General features: G+C 36.6%; 1 protein-coding gene across 4 annotated transcripts in view; it reads right to left on the reverse strand.

Annotated features, from left to right (window-relative positions):
• Positions 1-11,504, reverse strand: part of march8 (membrane-associated ring finger (C3HC4) 8) — a 102,237-nt gene extending 90,733 nt beyond the window's left edge. For 2 of the 4 annotated variants that reach the window (XM_038292977.1, XM_038292975.1), the window contains exon 1: positions 11,197-11,492. The gene's annotated coding sequence lies outside the window, so the exon portion shown is untranslated. Of the gene's footprint in view, positions 1-11,196 lie in introns of all 4 variants that reach the window. The other 2 variants (XM_038292976.1, XM_038292979.1) reach the window with 2 other exon arrangements.
• Between the last annotated feature and the right edge of the window lie 381 nt (positions 11,505-11,885).

Here is an 11,885-nt window from a genome sequence, read left to right on the forward strand (position 1 = left end):
CAATAAGTTAGAACCAGGAAACTGACTAATGGAGAATTAAACACAATGAGCTGCATTGGAATGATCTCTTGCTAAAAATGAAAGACAAAAAAAAAACTGGCCTAGGGCCCAAAACTGACCTTGTCATTGAATTTCCCTGTGATACGTCTAGGGACGCCCTTCCTGCACATTATTCTACTCTGACCAATGAAAAGGAGTCAGAATGGCTTCAACATGGAAGAAAAGTGAGTACTGCTTTACACGGCTGTCAAGTTTATTTAAATACTTAAAGTATAATCTTTACAACAAAAAAAAACAACATTTATTATGATTAAGAATGTGGGTTGATTTTAAAGCTAAAAATAAAATCATCCAAACTCAGACATAGTTTTCTTTTAAGTCATAGGAAAAAACCAGACAACATAACCTAGCCTGACAACACAATTGCAAATTCCCATGCGGGCCCCATGAACAGATATTAAGCATGGTCTAAATGTTAATATTTTGTGTCTTCTCAACAGATTTCCTACATGAATACATTTTTAAAAAGTCAACTGTTTAAATGATAAAATGTCATAAAAGGTCAACGTTAATACATTCGAGGACATATTGGAGAGCAGGTGAGTTTTTCAAATCGCTCAAGGAGGCATGATCAGGGGAGAAATAAATTATTCTCTGTTAAATAACCTGATCTTTTTTACCTCACTTCTTGATTTTACAACAACAATTGGTTTTAGGAGAAATCTTCGCCTCAAATGAAGCACTCTCGGCTGCAAAAGCCAGATATCATTATCAGAGACTTCAGGTCATTGTAATGAACATCGCGTCTCAGGCGACCCAGCTGGGGCTGTCAGATCCTACGCCCTAGAGGCAAACTACAAACTCTCTATACACAGTGCAACTAAAGAGCCTTTTGCCACATTTATGATGTTTGAGATGTTCCTTGTCTTTTTTCATTGCAAAAAGCTGACAATCTTTTTTTCTTCAAAACAAAACCTAGATGTCTGCTGTGTATAAATTATGCAAAAGTGCATCACAAGCATTCGGAAAACCCCTACCTTGTGATTGGTTAAATATAGAAAATCATTGCAAAGACAACAATAATACCTAAAGGCTGCAATCAATGGTCCCTCAATAAGGTTTAGAATAAGAATTTTTTTTTACTATTTAACAAAATAACTCAGTCTAATTCTGAAAACATGCTGCATTTACTGGGCTATTGCAAATTATGTTAGGAAAACAGAAAATTATTTCAACAATTATAGCATTTTTCTAAGATTGCAGTGTTTCATGACAATTGCTATCAGATACTGAAACTGAAATAAAAATCTCAATAACAGACACACTTTTTAGGAAAACTGAGGGAGCTGCAGGCAAAGCAAAAAATAACAGTGTGATATCTAACTTCTCTATGATTATCATGCATTTTCTATTTATCCTTTATTTAACTATGGCTCCATTGAGATGAAAAATCACTTTTCAAAGAGGGACCTAACAAGACAGCCACAGAGTTAAAATAAAACTAATACATTTGTACCTATAATAACAAAAAGCCTGTGAAAATATAATTAATAAGGAATAGAAAGCTAATCATGATAGGCTGCATTACAAGTGCAAACTGTTAGGTTTGATGTGATTGACTTGAGATACAGTTTGTGACATAGGAGTAAGAGGTAAAAAGATCACTACATACGCATCCATAATTATAGGGAAATCTCAACAATCTTTTAGTTTGGACTAAATGATGCATGATTAAACATGCACTACACTGGACCCAACAAAATAAACACATCTGACCTCCTCAGGATCTATACTTCCATTTCTCTGGGACAAAGTTTTAAGAATATGACTCCAGAAGCCAATGGATAAGGCCACAAAAGCTACAATCATTGTTTATATGCTATGATAAATGTGCTACAGGTTAGAGCTCTGCGATATATAAATTACATAAAATTGTCATAATCAACATTAGCAAAATCCTAATAAAAAATGCATGTACAGTTATAATCTCAGTACATTTAAGTGTCGTGTAAGCATCGTATATATGCAGGTATTTGAAAGGTTGAAACCAGATATCTATATTATTGTATTCAGTCAAGAAGTTTAGGGAGGTTAGGATGACGAAAAAGTCTACTAAGAACCAGAATAAGGAAAAGGCTATTTTTATTTTTAATTGGATGCTAGAAAACAAAAGGAAAGCCTGGATCATGATTTCATGGCATTGTAAAATTAAATTGAGGCAGGCAATGTCTCTGCAGTACTCAACAAGAGTAAAGTAGAGAAAACCTGCTATTGGTACAGGACAAAATGACAAATAACCAAAACAGAATTTAATTACTCATAGAAATCCGGTATGTTCTGTTTGTGAGCAAAGCCGGGATAGAGAGTTTATTTAAGAGTTTGCTTTGGATGTATTATGATGAAAATTAAGTGGTGAATGTGCTTAAATTTACATTATAAGCAGCAAAGCAGCAAATGGCTCTGCAAATGCCAACAGCAATAGTAATAAGCTCGCAAAGCCATTAGTAATAAAGAGTCCTTTGGAATTAATAATGAAATGACAGTCAGAGCCTCATCAGGTTGGTGGCATTTTATTATTACCTTCACCAAGGAGGTTATGCTTTTAGGAGAGTTTGTGTTTCTGTGTACAAGATAACTTGAAAAGTTATGGACAGGTTTTAATTAATTTTTTATCAGAGGCTTCCTTCAGCCCAAGGAGTAGTTCTTTGAATTTTGCTAGTGATCCAGATTATAATCAGGATACAGGATTTTTTTTTGTAGATTCTCTAACATTGTTATAAACTGTTCCCCACTAAAGGTAGTTTACTGAAGACAAAAACACAAGAAAAGGAACGTTCTTGGTTTGTTATCAGGGTCAATTTAAATTTTATGAACAGATTTAAATTAATGCTGGCATGATGTTCACCTCATAGTTGAAGCATTTCAGAAAATTTTGTTAGGAGTAAGCTACTGTTACCACAAAACAGATTTAGTTTTTTTTATTTTTCAATGAATTAACTGCCACAGCATTACTTGATAAAAAAGAAATGTGATTCACCAGAACAATCTTGGCTCAAGGCAGATATTACTTTTGGAATTGGTGAAAAATAAAACAGAGAAAACATTTAAAATGTGTGTACCACGAGTATAGGGGGAAAACAATCAGATAAATAAAGGATTATATAATATTTAATCGGAGAAACTATTATAACCAGTTCATGTAGCTCCCAAAGAACAGGTCGATCTGACCGGAGCCTCTGCAGGCAGTACTGCATCAATGCACGAAAGCCTTTCTCTGGCTGCAATCAGATTCTAGCACCTGGAGAGGGACATTTGTCCTCCAAAGAGAGGAACATAGCAGGTGAGTTCCGCCTCTGACAAACCAGTGCTTCATATGACTATGGGCTTTCTGAGCACCTCCTGATGAACAAGCAATTAAAATTAGACCAATCATGTTAAAGCCATGAAGCAAAAAGCTTGCTAATTAAAAAAATCCCCAGCGTTGTCAGCTTATCTAATTCCTTGCAATAAAAGCTGATTCATTGAATCCTTATGTTCCCATTTGTGTCTCTGTTTGGTTCCAAACCTTCAGTGCTTGGAAATAAGAACTGCTTATAAAAATACTACGAATTTAGCATGTATGAAACAAAACCTACAGGTTTTGATTCCTTTGGCTTCTGTTTGGATGTAATACATTAGATGTTTTAACACATGGGTTGCACCTTATTAACAGTAACAGTGATACCCTTAATAACTACCGTTGTTCTGTTGTAGTAACTCTTGTGTTGCAGAAGCAAATGGGTCTGAGACCTTTCGAACAGATCTTTACAATTTAGACATTAGCTGAAAAAGAAAAGTTGCATCCTGTGCAGATTAGCTGCTAAAAGATCCACTTAGTCTCAACTTTGAGCCGAAGTCATTATGCTCTGCCTTATATCACCACTTTCTGATGAGAGAAAGTGGATGTTTGTTTACAGCCCAGGCACAGCACAATCAAGGTAGCTGCTTTCTGAAGGGGCATACTTACATTGTTTTTTTTCAACAGCTGGATTTCTTGGGGTGGGCGGGGCAGTTGCCCTTTAGACAGCAGAACTCAATTCAATTAAATCTACTTCAGTTCATATAGTACCAATTCAGAACACGTCATCTCAAGGCACTTTAGAGAGACAACCAGATCGGGAAAACCAGCTGATTGCATTACTTACTTGAAAGTAATCCCTGAGCATGGATGTAGCGACAGTGGAGAGGACAATCCCCTTTTAACAGGAAGAAACCTCCAGCAGAACCAGGCTCATTGTGAGTGGCTATCTGGTGAGGTCAACTGGGGTTCAAGGTGACGGAAGCAGAGATGCAGAACTCATGAAGATAGTTCAAACATCAGAAATGTTCTACATTAAATAGGCCCTTTATGCATCCTGCAAAAGTATATTGACAGTTTCTAGTGATAAAACAAACTTCAATGCAATTTGTCAGTATTTGAAATGATAAACCAATAAAAAGCAGTGTCAGTCTATTAGACATATGATTTTAATTTTTCTCATTAATTTGTTTAATACTATAAGTAATACTTCATTCAACTGTGTTTTATGGTTTCAATGATGCATCGTTAACTTTTACACCCAGCACACACACAGCATATCGCTATAAGCTACAGCTATGTTTCCTGCCTGGCTTGTGGTTACCCGTTTACATCTTGCCACTTTATATTTGTAAAGTAAATGCATAATAACTGTCTTGTCGTCAGATTCTCCATCCTGAGATCTGTATCTTTGAGCTCCTCCAGAGTTACACATAGTCCTTTCTGCTACACTTGCAATACTGATATTGCAGCTTGGTAATGTGTGTTCTAAGCTCATTATTTACACACTAAAATAATATTTAGTCTTCTAATGACAGCTAAAGCTCACAGATTGTTAGGAGCACAGACATGTAGTAAGGGGCATGAAAATGTGAATTCTTCATATCCTATATCGACATCACCACTTTTACCAATGTTGGTGACATAGCATGATCTTCTAAAATCAAACGGAGCTACTCTTAGCTGCTCTTCAGAATAATCCTCGACCTCTCCAACATCTTGGGTATAGATGGATTTAGGTGGATTAGTAGGTACCTTGGGAATATTGTTTTATAACTTAGCCTTTGCTTAAACGGATTCAAAACTTTATCCTTGATCTGTCAAATACACTGCTTGATCCTCTTGATGGTGGTTATTCACAAACAAATGACAAATTAGTATTTACTTTATCTGATTTCTGAGGCAACCAGTTGCACAAGATGTTTTTATAAAAAGAATGGTGGCATTACAAATACATGCAAAAATATTTCACATTTCTGTACCCTTTTAACAGATTAGGCAGTTAAAAGGGACACTGAATTCTGACTTGCAATGCCTTTAACAAGGCATTGCCTTAAAATAATTTCAATTAGTTTGATTTTAAAAAGCCACTATGTACATAATACTGTTTCGTCTTCTAGTTCGCTGATATCAGCTAAGAAACCCAAGGTAAGTGTAGAAGCTCTAATCATGACATCAACTACTGCTGTCCACCTGCAGCAGCTCCATGCTCCTTTTAGCTGAGGCAGCACTGGCCCTTCAGCTGATGTATGGCTGCATGTTCAGCATTCCTCTAATTTCATCACACACGCATGCATTGCACCCAAGAAACTCACAAATACCTGCAAAAGCTTGCACGTACTGCAAGCCAGAATGCAAAAAGCTACTTAAGACCATCTAAAATCTATCGACAAAAACATTGACCTTTCATCGCGTTACTTACGTTTTTAACTGAATCCATTAGCGTAACTCTGAAGTTTAATTTGCAGGATGTATGGCATCATCCACTGGAGATTAGAAGTCATTAGATTGGATCGATCCTCTTATTCTTTACACAGCCAGGAAGAGACAAAGGAGAATGGCAGACCAGGAGAATAGAGCACACTGGCTCCTTTATCCAGTTATTATGTTACAGCACTGATGATGCAAGAAGCGCAGGAGACATGGTCCTACCATTATAGCCAGGGATCAGATGTCTGACTTTTTGTGAAACAGCTTTAACATGTCTGCATAGCAGGGGGGTCCACTTTGGATGCCAGATGACAGGAATATTTCTAAAATATTTCAAAGCAGAGTCATGGTTTAAAAAAAAAAAAAAAAAAAAACAGAAAAAGAAAAATACTACACTAGGGCTGCAAATTGGTTACCGGTAATCTGTCGATTATTTTTTCGATTAATCACTTAATAATCAGATAGGAAAAGGTTCCTTAAAGAACCCTTTTTACGAAATTAAACTCCTGAGGACTCCTGAAATGGAAACTGAAACGTTTCCATTTCAGGAGTCCTGCATAGAAAATACTGACAGATGAAAACGTGTTTTTAATCTGAAATGCAAAATGTTTATACATTTCTTTTTTTTTTTACAATTTTATTATTACAATTTTGCTGCTCTAAGTGGGTGGCTCAGTCAACTTAAAGACATGTTTCAGAGTCTCTATCGTCCAGTTAAAGACCAATCAATTACTAAATTAGATGATGATTATTTCAGTCATAGGTTAATCACAATTAATCCGATTTAGAGTTCTTCAGCCCTATACTACACTTTTTAAACCATTAAACTGAGAAAACCAAGTTACCAGTATCAAAAGTAAAAAAACTGGCTCCTATCCAACAAGGATAAAGTTAAAGGAGCTCAGGAAAAGCCACATCCTGGAAACCCACAATCTCTCCTGTAAAGCACAATAAGATATGCAAGAAAACTGACTTCTGCTGGCTTCATCCATTTCCTGTCGCCTAGAGGAATCTCGTCAATATTATTTTATAAGCGATAAAATAAAGCGAGGCGGCAGGGGCTAAGAGCAGCTTAACTCACTGTGAAGCTGCAGGTGTGCAACTCAAACGTTGCAGTCATAATAAGGTAAATGCAAACATAGCAAAAAGGAAAAAAAAATCCTCTGAATTGATTTTATTTTCACAGTATGTGGTGCATTATCAACAGACGCCTCCCCAGTGCCCCACACAATGCATATGGTATAAACCTTGCTAAACCAGACACTGGGCATTTGATTTTAAGAAATATCAAGGTATTTTCAGAATAGGCTTTTAAAATCATAATATTATAACATATACCTAGTTACTCAAACTGTTCGTATCTGTATTCCATTACAAAACCACATTTAGAGTTTAATCAGTATAGAGTTAAAAGGTCAGAAGTTACCAGTTATCTTTAAACGCTGAACCAAGACGACACTGGCGTACATTAATAAAATGCAGTCAAATTCTAATGAATTTATTGTTTCAGGTTAGGAAGAAAGAAAAAAAAAACAACAACACTATTATAGCTGCTTCAAACTAGCTGTCAAAAGCGCAATAAAAGCCTCAGAACAAGAACCAGAACCGACCATAAAGCAACGCTCCATTCAAAATGTTTGCTGCTTTCTTGAGAAATTGACTGTGATTGAAGTTGTACTGAATCAATTAAACAAAGACTGTCAGAGCCATCATCTGTTTCCTACTGTAGCATAAAGCAGTAGCCATATTTCACCGCAACAAACATTTATTTTCAAAAATGTCAACAGATAAAGACAAAAAGCTGTCATCTGAGCGTTAAATCCTTTTACTGCATTCACTCCACCCAGCAATTACTTTCCTGAGAACCGTTACTTGAACACCGACAGGATGAGTTTATTCACCAGCTGATAATGACACAGTCTATTATCACTGCAGATTCAGTCCTTGTGGCTTGATCAGCTCAACCGCAACAGCTACCTGTTCCCTCCTCCCTGGAACCTTTAGGCATTATATTCACTCCTTCCCTCTGCAGTAGGCTTGTCACAACGACAGATGACTTCATAGACTGCTGACAGCTAGCGTCATGTTGAAATAGACAATACTCTACATTGCATCGTAGTTACAGCTCCAAAAGGCAAAATCTCATCACCATTGAATTCGAGACAAAGCACCAACGCTAAAAAGGTCAGCAAGGAGAAAAAGACCAGATAATCAATGTGCATAATTTAGTTCTAAAGGAAGGATTTCATGTCCAGTGACTTGCAAAAAGAGGCCTCTGCAACCTTTTTTTCCATTACGCTACATAAACGTCAAGGAAATTTAATATAATTCTAAGTGCTAATTAATGCAGCCCACTTCCAAATTAAAATCTGAAAAGTGTGTGCAGTTGTATTGATCAATGAAACTCAGAACCCCTCAATAAAATCCAGTGCAACCCACTGCCTACAGAAGTCATAAAAACAGCAAAGATATCCAAACTGTGGACATTTTTATCTCATGAAAAGTTTTTAAGAGCTTATTCCAAATTAAATGGTTTTATTAAAAGACACAAACCAGCTGATACAAAATGTGGATAAAATCAAGCCCTTAGCTGTGCAAAGCTGTGATAAAACCAAAGACTTGAAGCTGTGTCTAGACAAGGAAGCCAGTTAAATTTTAACATTTGTATTAATTGGGGGGGTATAAGACAAAAATAAATACATTAGAATAAGTAGATTTAAAAAAATGGTTGTCAAATATCACAATATTAATTCAATGACAGTTGCACTGATTAAAAATGCGACCAAATGGATTTTAAACATAGAAATACTTGCAGGTAAACATCCAAGTCCTAGTCTTATTTTTATTAAACTCCAAACCTCCAGCAAAATCTCTCAGGAGCCTATTATTTAGCTAATCTGCACCAGCTGAGCAACAAAAGCCTACAATATTATACAAATTTCAACATATTGTCGTTGCTAATGTATTGTGATATACAGTATAAACGGACTGCATTGTGATACTTATTGTACAGCCGAATTGCTTATAATTTTACACCCCTAGTATTTAATACATCAAATTCCTGGAATACTACAACTATGCACTAAACTGCAAAACATGCCCGTCATTGTAACATGACAGGGTATGAATACTATGACCTACTATAAGTGCAGAAAGTAGGGGTGATAGGACTGCATGTCTCAGCAGGACTTCAAAAAAGATGTAAATTGATTTCATTACAACCCAACCCCCAAATATGCTATGCTTTGCATGTTCTGTAGATGAAACCAAACAACTGACAGTCTGCACGCAAGAAACACAGAAGGTGTCTTTAAATATGACTCAGTGTTCTTCTCTTTGCAAATGAAAGCATTTCCAATTATGTTTGTCATCCAAAATAAGCTTAAGGCTCCATTTGTCTAACTACAAGAAAGAAATCTGCCTATCACCTTTGCTCATAAAGCCATCTGTGTCAAAATCCTGAGTGTTTATGAAAAAGCAGCTGATCTTTATTTTGTGCTTAATGCAAGGAGGCAGGGTTATGAAAAACATAAATTGCTTTTTTTATTTTTATGCATAAGCAAATCCATGTGCACAACAGGACATGAAGCCTGGTAACTGCAACAAGCACTCAGGGTTTTTTTACAAGACTGGCAAAGGCATCACTAAAGGCTGCAGTGATGTAACACAAACACAGTCAGCCATTGCTAGTTTTCCCTATACGCCAAGCCTGGCATCACAGTGCAGACTGTATTTTAGGAATCATTTTCTGGCTGGAGGCCATGGTGTGTTACCTTTGATTGAAGAAGTAAAAGGTTTGCAACAAAGCGAATGCGCATAGTAGAAATCTACAAAAAAAAAAAGGAAGTGAGAGCACAAAGCTTTACAATTTGACGCTTAAAAAAAAAGAAAAAAGGTTTGTTCAACATGAATCTGCATTACAAAGGAAACAGACTGCAGGAAGGAAGCTGATTTAAGATGCACCAACCAATAAGAGAGGTCAGGGATCTAAATCAACAGTTTGATTTTCTTAATTTGTTTAGATGATCAAATGTTGAAAACATTTTTTATATTAAATAAATCAAACTAAAATCTCCCACATTTAAAGAGAGAAATTAACAGGATGTACTCTGATGCACTTTTTAAAGTTAAATTCAAAGCAACAGTCATATAGTTGATTATGGGTTCCACTTGGTGAATTTGTCCGTCTCCTGATCACCAGGGGTGGAGCTAGATGGGGGCCCAGGGGTTGCCACGGCCACCCCTACCACCCCCCACCCCCCCAATACAGATGGTGGCAGCAGTAATAATCTTAACTAGAATATTAAAACATTTTAATTAAATATATATATATATTTTAAATATATATTTTAATTAAAGATGATAACTCATGCTCTTTTCAGAACTGGATTTTGTGTTTCATGAGATAAAGAGAAAATGATGTGTCTCTGAAAGTCATCTAGGAGTCTTCAGTGAAATCATAGATAAATAACTATTTTAACAAAAACTTAATAATCAATTTATGTTGATATAAGTACTTGTAAATATCAATTTTATCCAGAATGGTTGTTGATAAAAGTAGGTAAGTAATGACAAAGGAAGAGATGTTTGCAGCAGAACTCAAACCTAAAAGAATTTTATCCACTATATCTTTAATCTAGAAAGCACGGATGTTTAAATATATATGCGTCTATTAGTTTGCAAAGGCTGTAGCAAAGTATAGTTAGTCTTTATTTTGAAAATGTTGATATTGTGCTCATTAATTTTCCTGTTGGAACAGAGTAGATTGACCCTGAGGTTCGGACGCATATCCACATTCGGGCCTGGCCACCCTTATAAAGATTTTCTGGCTACGCCTCTGCTGATCACAAGAGAGAATTGGAAAAATAAGCAATTTATATTAAAGCAATTACTAGATCCAATATAAATAATGCTAAAAAAAAGTCATATTGTGTGGGTTTTCCTGTAATTGTGCAGCTTTTGGATTAAAACAGAGGAAAGAGTGGAAACCCAGCTATTAGTGTTTTGTTTTTTTTATTTAGCATGTTTTTTTGGCAACAGTGTAGCTATACAGGGCGCTCCTCTGGGTTTATTATGGTTCATAATAAGACAATGTGGCTCATTAGATCTTTAACAAATGATTAAAAATAAGGGGAGGGGACACATGAAGAGTGCAAGCTGCTGACAGAAAACAAACTGACACTATATAAATGACCCTGACATTTCTTAAGAAAAAAAACATGATGACAGATTTTTTTCTAGCTCCAAACATATAGGATCAGGATGCTTTACAATGCATCATCATCATCATCCCTGTAGAAATGCTACCATGATGGTGACAGAAAACAAAAAGAAAAGACGCCTTTGTGCTGCGGCTCAAAGATTAAACTCCCCTCGTAAATTCATTAGCAGCAAACATGCGAGCAGTCCTGTGAAATTTAATTTCCTACCTTAATGACAGGCAGCTGCGGATATAGCGACCGTGCGCCCTAAACAAGCCGCGATCCCCTCATCGCATCCCAGAGCACCAACAGACAGACGGAGCGCAGCCGCCTCCGGCTGGATTTAATCAGCGCAGCAGAGACCGGATAAAGACTGGATCCGCTTCCACAACCACAAAACGCACAGAGACTCACCGCTGCGTTCAGCTACTGACTGACGGCGGGTTGTTTATTCCATGGTCCCTGCTGAGCAGCTGTGTAAGGAGGTGCGTTACTGACTTCCGCGTTGAAGTGGACTGGAAAGGAAAGAGGGGGGGGGGGGGGGGGGGGCATCTGCAAAGAAATAAGAAGATTTAAATGACAGGAGGCGCAAGAGCGCGCACAGTGTGGGGGGACTTCTGTCTACAGACTGATGGAGAAAGATCTGATACATTTAACGTGGAACTGTCTTATAACAAGCATGTTTGTATTGCACCCACTCTACAAATACTCAAAAATTAGCTAATAAATAAATGATACATGAAAAACTAATTTGGTCAAATTCAATTTTTTCTGGAGTTTTTCCACATAGTAATGGATTTTAATGCTGCATAAACTCCTTAGAAAAATTTAGAAGAAGCCTTTGGTGAGTGCCTGCTGTGGTAACTGGATAGTATCATCCAAAATATGCATAAACAAGAGTAAAGGAAACAGCAAGC

Source organism: Cyprinodon tularosa, unplaced genomic scaffold (assembly GCF_016077235.1).
Source record: "Cyprinodon tularosa strain WSP-4 unplaced genomic scaffold, ASM1607723v1 ctg32, whole genome shotgun sequence".
NCBI lineage: Eukaryota > Metazoa > Chordata > Actinopteri > Cyprinodontiformes > Cyprinodontidae > Cyprinodon > Cyprinodon tularosa.